The following is a 20,895-nucleotide window of genomic DNA, read 5'->3' on the forward strand; positions in this document are numbered from 1 at the left end:
ATGAAGAATCTTATATCTAGAAAGTCAATATAAACCTTGCTATATTGAAGGCTAAGTTTAACATTGTATGGGTTGTCATTGAGTAAGGCATGATACTGAGTAAGATATTCAATAGACCCATTCCATATTAAAATGATATCATCAGTGTACCTCCCCCAAAACACAATGAATTCAGTCCAGGGGGAGGCATGTTTACCCAAAGCATGAATTTTCTCAAACCATCCCATAAAAAGTCAGGCGTCGGACGGTGCAAATTTAGAACCCATCGCTGTCCCCTGTATTTGTTGGAACCATTTGTTATTGTGTAGAAAATAATTCCTTGATAAGATTATATCAATCATTTCTAAAAGCATCTGATTATGGGAAAAATGATCGGCAGTGCGAGTATTAAGATAAGAAGTAACTGCTAATATGCCAAACGATTTTTGAATACACGTATAAAGGCTGTTCACATCCATGGTGGCGAACAGAAGATCATCAGTCCATGGAAAGTCCTCAAATTTGTTAAGTATGTCTTTACTGTCCTGGATGAATGAAGGTAAATTGGAAATGAATTTTTGTAAAAAGAGATCCACAAATTCCGAAAGTTTTTCTGTGGGGGAATCGATCCCTGATATTATGGGTCTCCCTGGAGGGAATGTGCCTGTTTTGTGTATTTTCGGAAGGATATATATACAGGGATATCTTGGGTATTTTACTGATAGATATTTGTATTCGTGATCAGAAAGTAAACCCAGTTTGTGCCATCCCCACAGTTTGTTGTTGATATACTCAGTCAGTGCATGGATCGGATTACCAGTGAGGCATTTATAGCATGCAGTATCAGCCAACTTACTAATGTTACCTTACTCCTATCTGTCATTAAATCTATACTGAAGAGAGCATAGTGGGAGTACCCTTCGCCAGACCTGCTGGGACATTCACTTTGATATTATGTGTCAGGAAGTCAGTCTAGGTGTGCAGGATATCTTCCTTATCGGGATCAAGGTCGAGGTCAGCAGGACTGCATCTCAGTCACAGTTCACAGAAGTTCTACAATGACCTCAGAATGTTGTCCTCCTCTCTCCGAGCCTAGTTTGGATGTTGCTTTTATAATAAAACACTGTGACTGTCCTTATCTCACTGTGTCAGAGGTGCAGAACAGCTTCTTTGGTATATCTAGAATAAACAAGTTATCTTGGACGAGCACAAAAAATCAAACCAGGACATCACATTCTTATTGTATGACCAAGGAACTAAATGTACAGACTATAGGGCAACATTGGCTACCAAAAATAAATGCGTATGTAGCACATTCTAGTGTTAGAGGAAAATATGTGAAAAGAGAAAAATATGTCAAGTTAAAAAAGTAAATCTAAAATGGAATCTAAGGTGGTCATTATGAACATGGCGGTAAAGACCGCCGACCACTGTGGCGGCGGTGAACAGAATCCCGATGGCGGGGGCGAATGGAAACCCGCCAAATAATGAACAAAAAACCCAAGCCCGCCAAGCATTCCCACACCACCAATCCCCACCAGGACTCTGTCGGCGGGAATCCCGTCCCACCCCACCCCACCACCGCCAAGCACGCCCACAACCCGCCCTCCAAATAATGCCGCACAAATCACCTCAGCGGACAGTGGAGGCCGGACGACCATTGGCGGCTGCGACCACCATGGGCGGCAAGTGGGCCCAACAGCAACCAGTGCACACATTGGATAGGCTTAGCACCCACACACCTGACACACATCCAGAACACCATAAAACACCACCAGACACACCCCACAGTCCCTTGCAAGGAAACAATGACCAGAAGACGGAGAGCACCAGAGCCAGACAGAGAACGCCAGCAGACAGGACACGCATCGCGAAGCACACAGGAGCACCCAAACCCCGTACCCAGTCCAGACGCCATCCACCACCCTCACCATGTCCCCCCAAAAAAATCCACGCTTCAACGAAAGGGAGCTAAGGACCATGGTGGACGAGATCCTAAAAGTTGAGCCACAAATATTCGGCTCCGAGGTGCAGCACACACTCATCGCCCGTAACATGGAGCTGTGGCAGGCCATTGTCAACAGGGTGAATGCAGTGGGACACCATCCACGCACCAGGGACGACATCCGCAAGAGATGGAACGACCTGCAGGGGAAGGTCCGGGCCATGGCATCCAGGCACCACATCGCAGTGCAGAAGACTGGGGGAGGACCGCCACCCACACCACCCGACTACACAGACTGGGAGGAGAAGGTACTCGCCATCCTACACACAGAGGGACTCACAGGAGGAATGGACTCTGGTAAGTCGTCTACATCTACCCCATATACACCATACCTGTAATGCATGCACCACTCCACCATACCCACACCCACCTAGACCCACACCCCACCCCGCCATTACCCACCACATCCATCACCCTGCATCCCCCACAACTCACTATCAGGCCCACATCACTCCCGCTGTGCATAGCCACCCACCCCTGCACGTACCCACAATGGAATAATGTAGGAAGTTGGCTCTGTATGTGCTATTTCAAAGTAAGGAATAGCATGCACAGAGTCCAAGGGTTCCCCTTAGAGGTAAAATAGTGGTAAAAAGAGATAATACTAATGCTCTATTTTGTGGTAGTGTGGTCGAGCAGTAGGCTTATCCAAGGAGTAGTGTTAAGCATTTGTTGTACATACACATAGACATTAAATGAGGAACACACACTCAGAGACAAATCCAGCCAATAGGTTTTGTTATAGAAAAATATATTTTCTTAGTTTATTTTAAGAACCACAGGTTCAAATTTCACGTGTAATATCTTGTTAGAAAGGTATTGCAGGTAAGTACATTAGGAACTTTGAATCATTTCAATTGCATGTATACTTTTCAAGTTATTCACAAATAGCTATTTTAAAAGTGTACACAGTGCAATTTTCACAGTTCCTGGGGGAGGTAAGTTTTTGTTAGTTTTACCAGGTAAGTAAGACACTTACAGGGTTCAGTTCTTGGTCCAAGGTAGCCCACCGTTGGGGGTTCAGAGCAACCCCAAAGTTACCACACCAGCAGCTCAGGGCCGGTCAGGTGCAGAGTTCAAAGTGGTGCCCAAAACGCATAGGCTTCAATGGAGAGAAGGGGGTGCCCCGGTTCCAGTCTGCCAGCAGGTAAGTACCCGCGTCTTCGGAGGGCAGACCAGGGGGGTTTTGTAGGGCACCGGGGGGGACACAAGCCCACACAGAAATTTCACCCTCAGCGGCGCGGGGGCGGCCGGGTGCAGTGTTAGAACAAGCGTCGGGTTCGCAATGGAAGTCAATGAGAGATCAAGGGATCTCTTCAGCGCTGCAGGCAGGCAAGGGGGGGCTTCCTCGGGGAAACCTCCACTTGGGCAAGGGAGAGGGACTCCTGGGGGTCACTTCTGCAGTGAAAGTCCGGTCCTTCAGGTCCTGGGGGCTGCGGGTGCAGGGTCTTTTCCAGGCGTTGGGACTTAGGTTTCAGAGAGTCGCGGTCAGGGGAAGCCTCGGGATTCCCTCTGCAGGCGGCGCTGTGGGGGCTCAGGGGGGACAGGTTTTGGTACTCACAGTCGTAGAGTAGTCCGGGGGTCCTCCCTGAGGTGTTGGTTCTCCACCAGCCGAGTCGGGTCGCCGGGTGCAGTGTTGCAAGTCTCACGCTTCTTGCGGGGAGATTGCAGGGTTCTTTAAAGCTGCTCCTTTGGATAAAGTTGCAGTCTTTTTGGAGCAGGTCCGCTGTCCTCAGGAGTTTCTTGTCGTCGTCGAAGCAGGGCAGTCCTCAGAGGATTCAGAGGTCGCTGGTCCCTTTGGAAGGCGTCGCTGGAGCAGAGTTCCTTGGAAGGCAGGAGACAGGCCGGTGAGTTTCTGGAGCCAAGGCAGTTGTTGTCTTCTGGTCTTCCTCTGCAGGGGTTTCAGCTAGGCAGTCCTTCTTCTTGTTGTTGCAGGAATCTAGTTTCTAGGTTCAGGGAAGCCCTTAAATACTAAATTTAAGGGCGTGTTTAGGTCTGGGGGGTTAGTAGCCAATGGCTACTAGCCCTGAGGGTGAGTACACCCTCTTTGTGCCTCCTCCCAAGGGGAGGGGGTCACATCCCTAATCCTATTGGGTGAATCCTCCATCTGCAAGATGGAGGATTTCTAAAAGTTAGAGTCACCTCAGCTCAGGACACCTTAGGGGCTGTCCTGACTGGCCAGTGACTCCTCCTTGTTATTCTCATTATTTTCTCCGGCCTTGCCGCCAAAAGTGGGGGCCGGGGCCGGAGGGGGCGGGCAACTCCACTAGCTGGAGTGTCCTGCGGTGCTGTGACAAAGGGGTGAGCCTTTGAGGCTCACCGCCAGGTGTTAAAGCTCCTGCCTGGGGGAGGTGTTAGCATCTCCACCCAGTGCAGGCTTTGTTACTGGCCTCAGAGTGACAAAGGCACTCTCCCCATGAGGCCAGCAACATGTCTCTAGTGTGGCAGGCTGCTGGAACCAGTCAGCCTACACAGATAGTCGGTTAAGTTTCAGGGGGCACCTCTAAGGTGCCCTCTGTGGTGTACTTTACAATAAAATGTACACTGGCATCAGTGTGCATTTATTGTGCTGAGAAGTTTGATACCAAACTTCCCAGTTTTCAGTGTAGCCATTATGGTGCTGTGGAGTTCGTGTAAAACAGACTCCCAGACCATATACTCTTATGGCTACCCTGCACTTACAATGTCTAAGGTTTTGCTTAGACACTGTAGGGGCACAGTGCTCATGCACTGGTACCCTCACCCATGGTATAGTGCACCCTGCCTTAGGGCTGTAAGGCCTGCTAGAGGGGTGTCTTACCTATACTGCATAGGCAGTGAGAGGCTGGCATGGCACCCTGAGGGGAGTGCCATGTCGACTTACTCATTTTGTTCTCACTAGCACACACAAGCTGGTAAGCAGTGTGTCTGTGCTGGGTGAGGGGTCTCTAGGGTGGCATAATACATGCTGCAGCCCTTAGAGACCTTCCCTGGCATCAGGGCCCTTGGTACCAGAGGTACCAGTTACAAGGGACTTATCTGGATGCCAGGGTGTGCCAATTGTGGAATCAAAAGTACAGGTTAGGGAAAGAACACTGGTGCTGGGGCCTGGTTAGCAGGCCTCAGCACACTTTCAATTCAAAACATAGCATCAGCAAAGGCAAAAAGTCAGGGGGTAACCATGCCAAGGAGGCATTTCCTTACACAACCCCCCCCCCCCAAACGAAAGAGGATGAGACTAACCTTTCCCAAGAGAGTCTTCATTTTCTAAGTGGAAGAACCTGGAAAGGCCATCTGCATTGGCATGGGCAGTCCCAGGTCTGTGTTCCACTATAAAGTCCATTCCCTGTAGGGAGATGGACCACCTCAACAGTTTTGGATTTTCACCTTTCATTTGCATCAGCCATCTGAGAGGTCTGTGGTCAGTCTGAACTAGGAAGTGAGTACCAAAGAGGTATGGTCTCAGCTTCTTCAGGGACCAAACCACAGCAAAGGCCTCCCTCTCAATGGCACTCCAACGCTGCTCCCTGGGGAGTAACCTCCTGCTAATGAAAGCAACAGGCTGGTCAAGGCCATCATCATTTGTTTGGGACAAAACTGCCCCTATCCCATGTTCAGAGGCATCTGTTTGCACAATGAATTGCTTGGAGTAATCTGGAGCTTTTAGAACTGGTGCTGTGCACATAGCTTGTTTCAGGGTGTCAAAGGCCTGTTGGCATTCTACAGTCCAGTTTACTTTCTTGGGCATTTTCTTGGAGGTGAGTTCTGTGAGGGCTGTCACAATGGATCCATATCCCTTCACAAACCTCCTGTAGTACCCAGTCAAGCCAAGGAATGCCCTGACTTGAGTCTGGGTTTTTGGAGCTACCCAGTCCAGAATAGTCTGGATCTTGGGTTGGAGTGGCTGAACTTGGCCTCCACCTACAAGGTGTCCCAAGTAAACCACAGTTCCCTGCCCTATCTGGCATTTGGATGCCTTGATAGAGAGGCCTGCAGATTGCAGAGCCTTCAAAACCTTCTTCAGGTGGACCAGGTGATCCTGCCAGGTGGAGCTGAAGACAGCAATATCATCAAGATAACCTGCACTAAAGGATTCCAGCCCAGCAAGGACTTGATTCACCAACCTTTGGAAGGTGGCAGGGGCATTCTTTAAACCAAAAGGCATAACAGTGAACTGATAATGCCCATCAGGTGTGGAGAATGCTGTCTTTTCTTTTGCTCCAGGGGCCATTTTGATTTGCCAGTACCCTGCTGTTAAGTCAAAGGTACTTAAGAATTTGGCAGCCCCTAATTTGTCTATTAGCTCATCAGCTCTAGGAATGGGATGAGCATCTGTCTTTGTGACAGAGTTGAGACCTCTGTAGTCCACACAAAACCTCATCTCTCTCTTTCCTTCTTTGATGTGAGGTTTGGGGACTAAGACCACTGGGCTAGCCCAGGGGCTGTCAGAGTACTCAATTACTCCCAATTCCAGCATCTTGTGGACTTCCACCTTGATGCTTTCCTTAACTTGGTCAGACTGTCTAAATATTTTGTTTTTGACAGGCATGCTGTCTCCTGTGTCCACATCATGGGTACACAGGTGTGTCTGACCAGGGGTTAGGGAAAAGAGTTCAGCAAACTGCTGCAGGACCTTCCTGCAGTCAGACTGCTGTTGGCTAGAGAGGGTGTCTGAGTAGATCACTCCATCTACTGAGCCATCTTTAGGGTCTGAAGAGAGGAGATCAGGGAGAGGTTCACTCTCAGCTTCCTGGTCCTCATCTGTTACCATCAAAAGATTTACATCAGCCCTGTCATGGAAGAGCTTAAGGCGGTTCACATGGATCACCCTCTTGGGGCTCCTGCTTGTGCCCAGGTCCACCAGGTAGGTGACCTGACTCTTCCTTTCTAGTACTGGGTAAGGGCCACTCCATTTGTCCTGGAGTGCCCTGGGAGCCACAGGCTCCAGAACCCAGACTTTCTGTCCTGGTTGGAACTCAACCAGTGCAGCCTTTTGGTCATACCACAACTTCTGGAGTTGTTGGCTGGCCTCAAGGTTTTTACTTGCCTTTTCCATGTACTCTGCCATTCTTGAGCGAAGGCCAAGTACATAGTCCACTATGGCCCTCATTCTGACCCTGGCGGTTCTCTACCGCCAGGGCCAACGGGGCGGGAGCACCGCCGACAGGCCGGCGGTGCTCCCTTGGTCATTCTGACTGCGGCGCTTTGGCCGCGGTCAGAACGGGAAAACCGGCGGTCTCCCGCCGGTTTTCCACTGCCCCTTAGAATCCTCCAAGGCGGCGCAGCTCGCTGCGCCGCCGAGGGGATTCTGACCCCCCCTACCGCCATCCTGTTCATGGCGGGAAAGCCGCCATGAACAGGATGGCGGTAGGGGGGGTCACGGGGCCCCTGGGGGCCCCTGACGTGCCCATGCCCATGGCATGGGCACGGCAGGGGCCCCCTAACAGGGCCCAACTATGCTTTTCAGTGTCTGCGATGCAGACACTGAAAAGCGCGACGGGTGCTGCTGCACCCGTCGCACGCCTTCCACTCCGCCGGCTCGATTCCGAGCCGGCTTCCTTGTGGAAGGCGCTTTCCCGCTGGGCCGGCGGGCGATCTGAATCAGATCGCCCGCCGGCCCAGCGGGAAAGTCAGAATACCCCTCGCGGTCTATTGACCGCGGGGCGGTATTCAGGCGGCTTCCGACGGGCGGGCGGCAACCGCCGCCCGCCTAGGTCGGAATGACCACCTATGTCTTGTTTAGGCTCATGAAGCGGTCTCTCCCAGCCTTCTTTACGAAGAGCAAGTGGTCCCCTTACAGGGTGGCCAAACAGAAGTTCAAAGGGTGAGAACCCTACTCCCTTCTGAGGCACCTCTCTGTAAGCGAAAAGCAGACATGGCAGGAGGACATCCCATCTCCTTTTGAGTTTTTCTGGGAGCCCCATGATCATGCCCTTTAATGTCTTGTTGAATCTCTCAACAAGGCCATTAGTTTGTGGATGATATGGTGTAGTGAATTTATAAGTCACTCCACACTCATTCCACATGTGTTTTAGGTAAGCTGACATGAAGTTGGTACCTCTGTCAGAAACCACCTCCTTAGGGAAACCCACTCTGGTAAAGATACCAATGAGGGCCTTGGCTACTGCAGGGGCAGTAGTCGACCTAAGGGGAATAGCTTCAGGATACCTAGTAGCATGATCCACTACTACTAGGATGTACATATTTCCTGAGGCTGTGGGAGGTTCTAGTGGACCAACTATGTCCACACCCACTCTTTCAAAGGGGAACCCCACCACTGGAAGTGGAATGAGGGGGGCCTTTGGATGCCCACCTGTCTTACCACTGGCTTGACAGGTGGGGCAGGAGAGGCAAAACTCCTTAACCTTCTGGGACATATTGGGCCAGTAGAAGTGGTTGACTAACCTCTCCCACGTCTTGGTTTGTCCCAAATGCCCAGCAAGGGGTATATCATGGGCTAAGGTCAGAATAAACTCTCTGAAACCCTGAGGCACTACCACTCTCCTAGTGGCACCAGGTTTGGGATCTCTTGCCTCAGTGTACAGGAGTCCATCTTCCCAATAGACCCTATGTGTTCCATTTTTCTTGCCTTTGGACTCTTCAGCAGCTTGCTGCCTAAGGCCTTCAAGAGAGGGACAGGTTTCTTGTCCCTTACACAACTCTTCCCTTGAGGGTCCCCCTTGGCCCATGAGCTCAACCTGATAAGGTTCCAGCTCCATAGGCTCAGTTCCCTCAGAGGGTAGAACTTCTTCCTGAGAAGAGAGGTTCTCTTTTTGGTGTTGTGTTGCAGTTGGTTTCCCAACTGACTTTCCTTTTCTCTTGGTAGGCTGGGCCATTCTTCCAGACTCCAGCTCTACTTTTTCACCCTGTGCCTTGCACTGTGCCCTAGTCTTGACACACACCAGTTCAGGGATACCCAGCATGGCTGCATGGGTTTTTAGTTCTACCTCAGCCCATGCTGAGGACTCCAGGTCATTTCCAAGCAAACAGTCTACTGGGATATTCGAGGAGACCACCACCTGTTTCAGGCCATTGACCCCTCCCCACTCTAAAGTTACCATTGCCATGGGATGCACTTTAGTTTGATTGTCAGCATTGGTGACTGGATAGGTTTGTCCAGTCAGGTATTGGCCAGGGGAAACCAGTTTCTCTGTCACCATGGTGACACTGGCACCTGTATCCCTCAGGCCCTCTACACTTGTCCCATTAATTAAGAGCTGCTGCCTGTATTTTTGCATGTTAGGGGGCCAGGCAGCCAGTGTGGCTAAATCCACCCCACCCTCAGAGACTAATGTAGCTTCAGTGTGACACCTGATTTGCTCTGGGCACACTGTTGATCCCACTTGGAGACTGGCCATTCCAGTTTTAGCTGGATGGGAGTTAGAAGTGGTATCTTTCTTGGGACAGGCCTTGTCTCCAGTTTGGTGTCCAGACTGACTACAGTTTCGACACCAGGCCTTTTTGGGATCAAAGTTTTTACCCTTGTACCCAGGATTGTTTTGTGAAGAGGCTCTGGGCCCACCCTCCTGTGCAGGTTTTTGGGGGCCTGTAGAAGACTCTTTACTATTTTTATTTTTGGTTGTCTCACCACCTTTCCCCTGGGGAGGTTTTGTGACCCCTTTCTTTTGGTCACCCCCTGTGGAAGTTTTGGACACCCTAGTCTTGACCCAATGGTCCGCCTTCTTTCCCAATTCTTGGGGAGAAATTGGTCCTAGGTCCACCAGATGCTGATGCAGTTTGTCATTGAAACAATTACTTAACAGGTGTTCTTTCACAAATAAATTGTACAGCCCATCATAATTACTTACACCACTGCCTTGAATCCAACCATCTAGTGTTTTTACTGAGTAGTCTACAAAGTCAACCCAGGTCTGGCTCGAGGATTTTTGAGCCCCCCTGAATCTAATCCTATACTCCTCAGTGGAGAATCCAAAGCCCTCAATCAGGGTACCCTTCATGAGGTCATAAGATTCTGCATCTTTTCCAGAGAGTGTGAGGAGTCTATCCCTACACTTTCCTGTGAACATTTCCCAAAGGAGAGCACCTCAGTGAGATTTGTTCACTTTTCTGGTTACACAAGCCCTCTCAAAAGCTGTGAACCATTTGGTGATGTCATCACCATCTTCATATTTAGTTACAATCCCTTTAGGGATTTTCAACATGTCAGGAGAATCTCTGACCCTATTTATGTTGCTGCCACCATTGATGGGTCCTAGGCCCATCTCTTGTCTTTCCCTTTCTATGGCTAGGATCTGTCTTTCCAAAGCCAATCTTTTGGCCATCCTGGCTAACTGGATGTCCTCTTCACTGGAGTTATCCTCAGTGATTTCAGAGTTGTTGGTCCCTCCTGTGAGGGAACCTGCATCTCTGACTATTATTTGTGGAGTCAGGGCTTGAGAAGCCCTGTTCTCCCTAAGTAGGACTGGAGGGGGGGAATTTCCCTCCAAGTCACTATCTTCATCCTCTGTGTTGCCATCCTCAGAGGGGTTGGCTTTTTCAAACTCTGCCAAAAGCTCCTGGAGCTGTACTTTGGTAGGTTTGGAGCCCATTGCTATTTTCTTTAGTTTACAGAGTGACCTTAGCTCTCTCATCTGTAGATGGAGGTAAGGTGTGGTGTCGAGTTCCACCACATTCACATCTGTGCTAGACATTATGCTTCTAAAAGTTGGAATACTTTTTAAGAAACTAAACTGGTTCTAGAATCTAATTCAAACTTTTAACAAACTTTTAAACTCTAAAAGAAATGCTAACAGGGACTAACACAAGGCCCTAGCAGGACTTTTAAGAATTTAGAAAACTTTTCAAATTGCAAAAATCAATTTCTAATGACAATTTTGGAATTTGTCGTGTGATCAGGTATTGGCTGAGTAGTCCAGCAAATGCAAAGTCTTGTACCCCACCGCTGATCCACCAATGTAGGAAGTTGGCTCTGTATGTGCTATTTCAAAGTAAGGAATAGCATGCACAGAGTCCAAGGGTTCCCCTTAGAGGTAAAATAGTGGTAAAAAGAGATAATACTAATGCTCTATTTTGTGGTAGTGTGGTCGAGCAGTAGGCTTATCCAAGGAGTAGTGTTAAGCATTTGTTGTACATACACATAGACATTAAATGAGGTACACACACTCAGAGACAAATCCAGCCAATAGGTTTTGTTATAGAAAAATATATTTTCTTAGTTTATTTTAAGAACCACAGGTTCAAATTTAACATGTAATATCTTGTTTGAAAGGTATTGCAGGTAAGTACATTAGGAACTTTGAATCATTTCAATTGCATGTATACTTTTCAAGTTATTCACAAATAGCTATTTTAAAAGTGGACACTTAGTGCAATTTTCACAGTTCCTGGGGGAGGTAAGTTTTTGTTAGTTTTACCAGGTAAGTAAGACACTTACAGGGTTCAGTTCTTGGTCCAAGGTAGCCCACCGTTGGGGGTTCAGAGCAACCCCAAAGTTACCACACCAGCAGCTCAGGGCCGGTCAGGTGCAGAGTTCAAAGTGGTGCCCAAAACGCATAGGCTCCAATGGAGAGAAGGGGGTGCCCCGGTTCCAGTCTGCCAGCAGGTAAGTACCCGCGTCTTCGGAGGGCAGACCAGGGGGGTTTTGTAGGGCACCGGGGGGGACACAAGCCCACACAGAAATTTCACCCTCAGCGGCGCGGGGGCGGCCGGGTGCAGTGTTAGAACAAGCGTCGGGTTCGCAATGGAAGTCAATGAGAGATCAAGGGATCTCTTCAGCGCTGCAGGCAGGCAAGGGGGGGCTTCCTCGGAGAAACCTCCACTTGGGCAAGGGAGAGGGACTCCTGGGGGTCACTTCTGCAGTGAAAGTCCGGTCCTTCAGGTCCTGGGGGCTGCGGGTGCAGGGTCTTTTCCAGGCGTCGGGACTTAGATTTCAGAGAGTCGCGGTCAGGGGAAGCCTCGGGATTCCCTCTGCAGGCGGCGCTGTGGGGGCTCAGGGGGGACAGGTTTTGGTACTCACAGTCGTAGAGTAGTCCGGGGGTCCTCCCTGAGGTGTTGGTTCTCCACCAGCCGAGTCGGGGTCGCCGGGTGCAGTGTTGCAAGTCTCACGCTTCTTGCGGGGAGATTGCAGGGTTCTTTAAAGCTGCTCCTTTGGATAAAGTTGCAGTCTTTTTGGAGCAGGTCCGCTGTCCTCAGGAGTTTCTTGTCGTCGTCGAAGCAGGGCAGTCCTCAGAGGATTCAGAGGTCGCTGGTCCCTTTGGAAGGCGTCGCTGGAGCAGAGTTCCTTGGAAGGCAGGAGACAGGCCGGTGAGTTTCTGGAGCCAAGGCAGTTGTTGTCTTCTGGTCTTCCTCTGCAGGGGTTTCAGCTAGGCAGTCCTTCTTCTTGTTGTTGCAGGAATCTAGTTTCTAGGTTCAGGGAAGCCCTTAAATACTAAATTTAAGGGCGTGTTTAGGTCTGGGGGGTTAGTAGCCAATGGCTACTAGCCCTGAGGGTGAGTACACCCTCTTTGTGCCTCCTCCCAAGGGGAGGGGGTCACATCCCTAATCCTATTCGGGGAATCCTCCATCTGCAAGATGGAGGATTTCTAAAAGTTAGAGTCACCTCAGCTCAGGACACCTTAGGGGCTGTCCTGACTGGCCAGTGACTCCTCCTTGTTATTCTCATTATTTTCTCCGGCCTTGCCGCCAAAAGTGGGGGCCGGGGCCGGAGGGGGCGGGCAACTCCACTAGCTGGAGTGTCCTGCGGTGCTGTGACAAAGGGGTGAGCCTTTGAGGCTCACCGCCAGGTGTTACAGCTCCTGCCTGGGGGAGGTGTTAGCATCTCCACCCAGTGCAGGCTTTGTTACTGGCCTCAGAGTGACAAAGGCACTCTCCCCATGAGGCCAGCAACATGTCTCTAGTGTGGCAGGCTGCTGGAACCAGTCAGCCTACACAGATAGTCGGTTAAGTTTCAGGGGGCACCTCTAAGGTGCCCTCTGTGGTGTACTTTACAATAAAATGTACACTGGCATCAGTGTGCATTTATTGTGCTGAGAAGTTTGATACCAAACTTCCCAGTTTTCAGTGTAGCCATTATGGTGCTGTGGAGTTCGTGTAAAACAGACTCCCAGACCATATACTCTTATGGCTACCCTTCACTTACAATGTCTAAGGTTTTGCTTAGACACTGTAGGGGCACAGTGCTCATGCACTGGTACCCTCACCCATGGTATAGTGCACCCTGCCTTAGGGCTGTAAGGCCTGCTAGAGGGGTGTCTTACCTATACTGCATAGGCAGTGAGAGGCTGGCATGGCACCCTGAGGGGAGTGCCATGTCGACTTACTCATTTTGTTCTCACTAGCACACACAAGCTGGTAAGCAGTGTGTCTGTGCTGGGTGAGGGGTCTCTAGGGTGGCATAATACATGCTGCAGCCCTTAGAGACCTTCCCTGGCATCAGGGCCCTTGGTACCAGAGGTACCAGTTACAAGGGACTTATCTGGATGCCAGGGTGTGCCAATTGTGGAATCAAAAGTACAGGTTAGGGAAAGAACACTGGTGCTGGGGCCTGGTTAGCAGGCCTCAGCACACTTTCAATTCAAAACATAGCATCAGCAAAGGCAAAAAGTCAGGGGGTAACCATGCCAAGGAGGCATTTCCTTACAAATAATAACCACCACCACAATGTAACCCCACCACTGACACTAAATACAATGCCCAACTCACAAAGGCACCCTGGAAGGCCACTGAAAGGCACACCAGCACAAAATAGCACAGTTCTGTACACCTCAAACCCTCATGCTTATGTAACATACATTTCTATGTCCCCCAACAGGCACCACCACCCATGCAACCCTAATGGAGGGGACAAGGAGTGCCACAGCACCCCAGGGAGACAGAGGCACATCACAGGACACTGGTGAAATATACCTGGACACTTGATGAGCAGGCAGGCCCCTCACACAGCCCTGGATGCACACCAAGCAGCAGCCCCACCCAGGAAAACACTCTCACCCCTCACACCCAGTCAAGAACAGCAGGCCAGGGGAGGCGTACCCACACCAGTGGACCCAGGGCACAACCAGGTGTGACAAAGCAACAGAGGCCACCCCCAACATGCAGGAAGACGAGGGCTCCAGTACTAGTGGCACATCCAGACCTGCGCAGGGGACACAGGCACAGGGGGCCAGGGTAAGGTCAAGTGCCCCAGTGGGTCAGGGGGCCAGGCACCGGATAGATGCAGCAGCGAAGGACGTAATTGCAGAGGTATTGGGGCCTACCAACATACCCAAGACAGGTTGGCACAGATTCTAACCACCCTGGAACAAAGTCAGAGGATGCAGCTGGAACAACACCAACAGGCCATGGAGCAGTGGAAAGGACACAATGCCACAATGGCAATCATTGCTGGAGCACTGCTGCAGTTGGCAAACAAACCCTCAGACACCCACACCGGACAAGAGGCCCCCACAACAGCCCTGGACAACCAGTAACAGATGAGCCAAGCAGCAGAAACTACACAGGAAATACCCTTCCAGGAATCATAAGGCCCAACCGTGCCACCCCAAGAAGCTGCACAGCACGCGCCCAAACGGAGTCTCAGGTCAAGATATGGCACTGGAAACCCAGAAAAGAACAAGCCCCCCTCCAATAATTGACACTGCTACTACTGCCAAGCAACTATCACACCCATTCACCAACTGCACTTAGCTGAGGGCTAAATAAAGTAGTAAACTACAAATAGGACCCACCTATGACAACAAACAGGCCTGCCACCAAGTCGGTTTTGAGGACACCCACCCATTACGACTTCCATCACTGTACATAGCACATTCCACTGTATTCCACTAATAAACAACTTATCTCACCTGTAACACTGTCCCCTGTCTTCATTGTTGAATAGAGTGGAGTAAGGATGCAACAGGCAGGGATCAACTTTATTAGCAAATTGTGCATGGTGGTGGTAAAGTGTATTCCAAAATAGTCAAGAAGACAAAGCATTTATTGGCTGTCTGTACCATGCTGAAGAGGTCCATGTCTCGCATATCATGTCCAATTCCCCTTAGATGACATGGCACACTCACAGTATCATTCACTAACCACATAGACAGACTAAAGTCCCATACAGTTATTGGAAGTAGAGTTGTATCAGTTGGTTTCTGGAATTTACATCTTCCCCTTCCTCATCCTCACATCACTCTCCTCACCTCTCTGAGGTAACTGATCAGGACCTATAGCACCCTCCACCTCCAAAAGGGGGGATTGAATGTCTCACTGCCACGTTGTGCAGCATGCAGCAGGCCACCACTATTCTACACACCTTATCAGGGCCATAGGCCAGGGAACCCCCAGAGATATGTAGGCACCGGAATCTAGCCTTCAGGAGACCTATAGTATGCTCTATCACCCTCCTAGTACGTCCATGGGCCTCACTGTATTTCCTCTCTGCATCTGTCCTGGGATTCCTCACTGGTGTCAGGAGCCAACGCAAGTTTGGATAGCCAGAATCACCTAGAGAAATGGTCAATACAGAGTAGTCATTGGAATGTCCTTAGTCAGACAGGCTGGTTGTCTGCAATGTGTCAGTTAGTGACAGGCACATTGAGTTGTTCCATCTTTTGTGGCACACTACTGTTCCTCAAAACAAATGAATCATGGACAGAACCCGGAAACATGGCATTCACATGGGATATGTACTGGTCTGCATTACATACCAATTGGATGTTCATGGAGTGAAAGTTCTTCCTGTTTTTGTACACCTGTTCACTCACTCTTGGGGGGATGATGGGAATGTGGGTTCCATCGATGGCACCAATAACATGGGGAATGTTTGCAAAGGCATAGAAGTCAGACTTGATGGCAGAGTGGTCAGCACTTTGGGGGAATTGCACATAGGATTGCAGATGTTGTACAAATGCATTCAGAAATCTGGTCAGTACCAGGCTGAACATTGGCTGTGAGAGATCAGCACGCATGTCCACTGTCACTTGAAAAGAGCCTGTGGCCAGGAAATGGAGTGCGGAGAGCACCTGCACCTCAGTTGGAATGGCATGCTGATTACGATTTCCGGGAGTCAGTGCAGGATCCAGTAATGCACATAGGTCCTGAATAGTTGCACGTGTGAGTCTGTAAGTGATAATGATCTGACGTTCCACCGTGGTCCCCATATCCACAAGTGGTCTGTACACAGATGGTGCCCTTCCTCGCCACAAGGGTCGGTACCTGTGAGGGTTAAGAACAAGGAGTCGTGTGCACACATACTCTGGCATACTTGCTAAACACATTCACTGCATTCTTCATAGTAGTGTCGGTACAATAACTGTAACCTGAAAGATGTACATTGACTTCACTAAGAGGGAACAGAGTCAATCATGTGTGCTTATATACACTATGGATAGAGACATAGGTGATTCATTTGGCTAGTAGGCCCAGCATTGTGAGTAAATTGAATTTCAAGATGCGTAGGTGATGGCAAAATGTCTGCCCAATGTAGTTCTGCCCCTTCGTTGTGGAAGTGACCTAAGACCGCTAGCGGTTGACGTCATATCGTACGGCGGTGTTGACTGCTGTTCGCACCCTCATTGGATAACATGGATGCCAATGGGAAATCCTGGCATTTCATGACGCCGCCGGCGGTGACGGTGCATACCGCCGCGGAACGTACGCGCGTTTGTCATCGTTTGATCACTTGACTCCCTGATCCTATGCAGACAAGTACTCTACTCTGTGTACTGCTGTGGCCTGCCTCTGGCTATGGGTGTTCCATGTGGTGCAGGGGAAAGGGCCCCGGCCTTCACCCAGGAATAACTAGAGAAACTGGTGGAAGGGGTCCTGCCCCTGTACGGAAGACTCTACAGCCGGCCAGAGGTATAGGTGAGTTCGGGTTTGGGGGGCACTGTGTGTGTAATGGATGGAGTGGATTGCTCAGATGTGTGTCCCTGTGAGCCAGGATGGGCCTTGGTGCATGGAATGCTGCGTGCCACTGTTCAGCCTATCTGTGAGTACTGTCTGTCCTATGTCTGACAATCTGCCAGCTGTTGCCATCGTGCAAGTGCCTGACCTCTATGTTTCATTTCTGTGTCTCCTTACTAGGTCAGCGCCCACCAGAAGAGGGCACATTGGCATGCCATTGCCAAGGAGGTACGGACCCTGGGGGTCTACAACCGGCAGAGCACCCACTGTCGTAAGAGGTGGGAGGACCTGCGGCACTGGGCGCGGAAGATCACTGAGGCCCAGCTGGGGAAGTCCTCCCAACATGGAAGGGGTGCCCGTCGGGCACTGACCTCCCTCATGAGAAGGATCCTGGGGGTGGCGTACCCAGACCTGGATGGACGCTTGAAGGTTGCACAGCAGTCACAAGGGGGTGAGTACTCACAGCCCATACTTCAGCCTGGAAGGATGAGTGTGTGTGCGATAGAGCTCATGGTGCTTAGAGCAGGGTTTTTGACTGGTGTCCAGCTACTGTCTGCTCCCCAAAGGGTGTAGGGGTGTCCCTGTCAGGTTTCACCTACCTCAGCTCAAATACAAGTCCTGGATATGGGTGTGGGTCAGTATACTGCTCAGTAGTCAGGACCATGGTCATGGGCCTAGTGCAGGGTTCTGCCTGTTGTGTGTGTCTGCTGGGTAGGTGTATGTCTGGCCATTGTGTATCAGCATTCAGCTATTTACAAGTGTCTCTCCTGTTTTGTCTCCCCATCCCTGTTCTCTTGTGTTTGTCTGGTACAGCATTAACATCAGGCGAGGGAGCTGAGGCACCGGCAAGTGGGGAGGCAGCAGCCCACGGATCCTCCGAGGCAGAGACAACGGACGCCCAAGGGACCAGTGGGTGGGAGGGCGAGGGGACTTCCACGGGGGAGGCTACTACCACAGGGGGTAGTGACTCTGAAACCTCCTCCGATGGAGGACCTCCGGCGGTGGCAGACACTCGAGGACAAACCACTACTGTGGGATCTTCCGCCACACCCCATACCATCAGCGCCCTCCCTTCTGCTCCCCACCGAGTTGCCCGTGCCCGCCCACTCCAGAAGGTGGGCGTCTCCTTCGCCCCATGCACCTCCTCCCCTGCCCCAGTCAGCCCTGCTGCCCTCACAGAGGAGGCTATTGACTTCCTGAGAACCATCTCTGTAGGGCAGACAACCATTGTCAATGTCATCCAGGGGCTAGCATCAGAGGTGCAGCAGACAAATGCCTATCTGGATGGCATTCACAGTGCCGTGTCTGGCCTACAGAGATCTTTTCAGGCTCTGGCCTCCTCTTTAACGGCAGCCAGTTTCCCTGGCCATTCCGTCCCCCCTCCAAACTCCTCTACCCCTTGCAGCACCCCACTCCCTTCACCCGTCCCAAGGCACACATTCACACATGCAGTCAAGCACGTCAACACACAAGAAGCACACTTCCAAACACAAGCACCACACATCTCACCACAGGCATTCACACAGCCAACAGACACTTGCACACACCAACGTCCACTACCCCCAGTGTTCCCACCTCTTCCGCCTCCCTGTCTGTCCCCTCTACATGCACACCTTTATGCACTGCACCTTCACTCACTGTCACTGCTCCTCTTCCTGCACTCACCACAATAGCAGACAGCCATACATGCACCCCATACACCACACCTGCACTCACCACCTCCACTGTAGTTGACACATGCAGCACACTCATCCGACTTGCTGACACCCACCCAACATACATCCACACTAGCTATCTGTCTTCTCCCACTGTCTCCACCCCCCACCTCCCAAAACACACACATGCAGCAAGACACCCACCCATCAGACATCCACCACACCGCAGCATACTGAGCAGTCACCAGCACCCACTACACGCACACCTACACCCCATACATCGAATCCCTCTGCCTCCACTCCCACGCCCTCATCCATGTCCACCCCAATTGCTCCCAAAAAACGTTTCCTCTCCCATGCAGACCTGTTCAAACCCACTGGCCCACCCCATCTTGTCCTGAAACATGCCCACCTCCTTTCCCTTTCCGCACCTTCCACCTCGCAGCCCACCCCGGTCCAGCCTTCCCATTCCTGTGCCCCTTCTCCAGTGAAGAAGAAGGCCCGCTCTGAGTCTAAGGCATCCAGCTCCACCCGAGCCAAAAAGCCCCCACCCTCTTTAAAGGAGAAGCCCACCCCCCTCCAACTTCCTCCCGCAAGTCAAAGTACCAACCCGTCGTAAATCCCCACCCCGACCCCATTCCGTGAGGTGCCTGGATCCCCCTATGGTGCCCAATTTTGCGGAGTACCCAGCACTTGTGGGAGTCATGTGTGGCCAGTTGTGGTCAAGGACAATTGACTTTTTATGGACTGGCCATTGGCCCTGTTTGCATCATATAGCTCACCGAGCGAGTTAATAATGTTTCTGTGTGGCCTGTGTTTGGCCTGCACGCAGTTCCACCCTGGCGTTTGTTTCAATGATTTATGTGTATGGGGCTATTGTATGTCCTATGGCCAAGTTGCAGTGGCCTCCGGTCAGGTACGTCCCTCTTGGTGTGGGGTGTCTGACTATTGCTGCTGGGAATGGTTGGGGGATTTGCGGGTGGGTGTAGTGGGTGGTTATGTAAGTTTGCCCTTTCCTCCCTTGTGTCGTAGGTTGCGGTACTTACCGTCGTTGTCTTCATTGGCGGTCTCGGTCGTGTAGATATATGGCAAGGAGCAAGGCTGGCATGATCTGCAGCTCTCTGTCCATGGCTGCCGCTGCACATTTTGTGGACCTCCGGTGAGTGTTTCCTTCTATTTGTTTCATTTCCGTCTGGCTTTGTGTGGCGGTGGTTCCTGCCCTGGAACTGTCGGCGGTATGGTGGTTCATAATTTGATGGGCGGGTTGGGCCTTTCCGACGGCCTGTAGGTGGACTCTGCCGTCGTCAGCGGGACTCCTTTCCTGGCGGTGGGTGGTGCAAGTGATGCGTGAGTTTCGTATGGTTCATTATTTGGCGTTCCGGACCGCTCCTCTGTTGGCGGTTTCTACCGGAACTGCCGGCGGTGCAGAACGGCCCGCCATGTTCATAATGAGGGCCAAAGTGTGGGCCATACAACAATATTGAGTTTATTGGGAGCAATTTAGTAACCAAATGAGGTAGCCATTGTTAAGTGTACAGCCCGAAAGGATTGCAAGGACATGGTACTTTTGCGGATCAAATGGTGAAGTATTGCACTTAAAGAAAGAGTCAATCTTACAGAAAAATGAAAATGATAGATTTGAAATTAGTGCAATACAGAACTTAAATAATGTGAATTGTTTTTTCATAGAGTCAATGCAAAGGTCTTTGAGTGAACTGAAGGATTTGGAGGAAGGTGCTCTCACGAATGAGAGAAGACAATGGGAGAAGTAAAGCTATAAAAAGGAGTATTAGGATACTAGGATTTGTATGTTGATGCAGAGCAAAAGTACAGCTTGCCAGACTCCATGTTACAGTCCATGTGTAAATGTTTGCATAATCCAATTCATGCAGGATGCAATAGTTTATTTAGAATTGTTTTAGAAAATATTGGGAGAAGAAAGTATTTTGACTTTTCGCTAAGATGTGTGCAGCTGTTGTTTATGTCATTTGAATAATCAGGACAAGAAACTACCACAATTATGAATCACACTGGCACATCAGAAGGCCCATTTGGCACATCAGAAGGCCTATTTACGAGATGGCAGACAGATTTTATTGAGATGCTACATTGTAATGGTTTGAAATATGTCTTGGTAATTATCTGTATATTCTCCAAATGGGTGGAGGCATTTCCCACCAGGATAGCTTCCAACTTCTATTGCGACTGATTGTTGCAAGCACTTCAAGAATGAAGTGTTGCAAATAATCTGTATAGCATTCAAAATCAATCAACAATTTCATTGTAGTTATCCGCCACAATCCTTGGCTTCAACTGGTTTAATCATGGTTTGATGCTTTTGAACTTGAGCAGTACTCCTGGCAGAAAAACAGGTTTATTTCCCTGTTAGACCAGACACCCTTAGGGTGGTCTTCTCCCCAATTTGTTTCC

This window comes from Pleurodeles waltl, chromosome 6, assembly GCF_031143425.1.
Source record: "Pleurodeles waltl isolate 20211129_DDA chromosome 6, aPleWal1.hap1.20221129, whole genome shotgun sequence".
NCBI lineage: Eukaryota > Metazoa > Chordata > Amphibia > Caudata > Salamandridae > Pleurodeles > Pleurodeles waltl.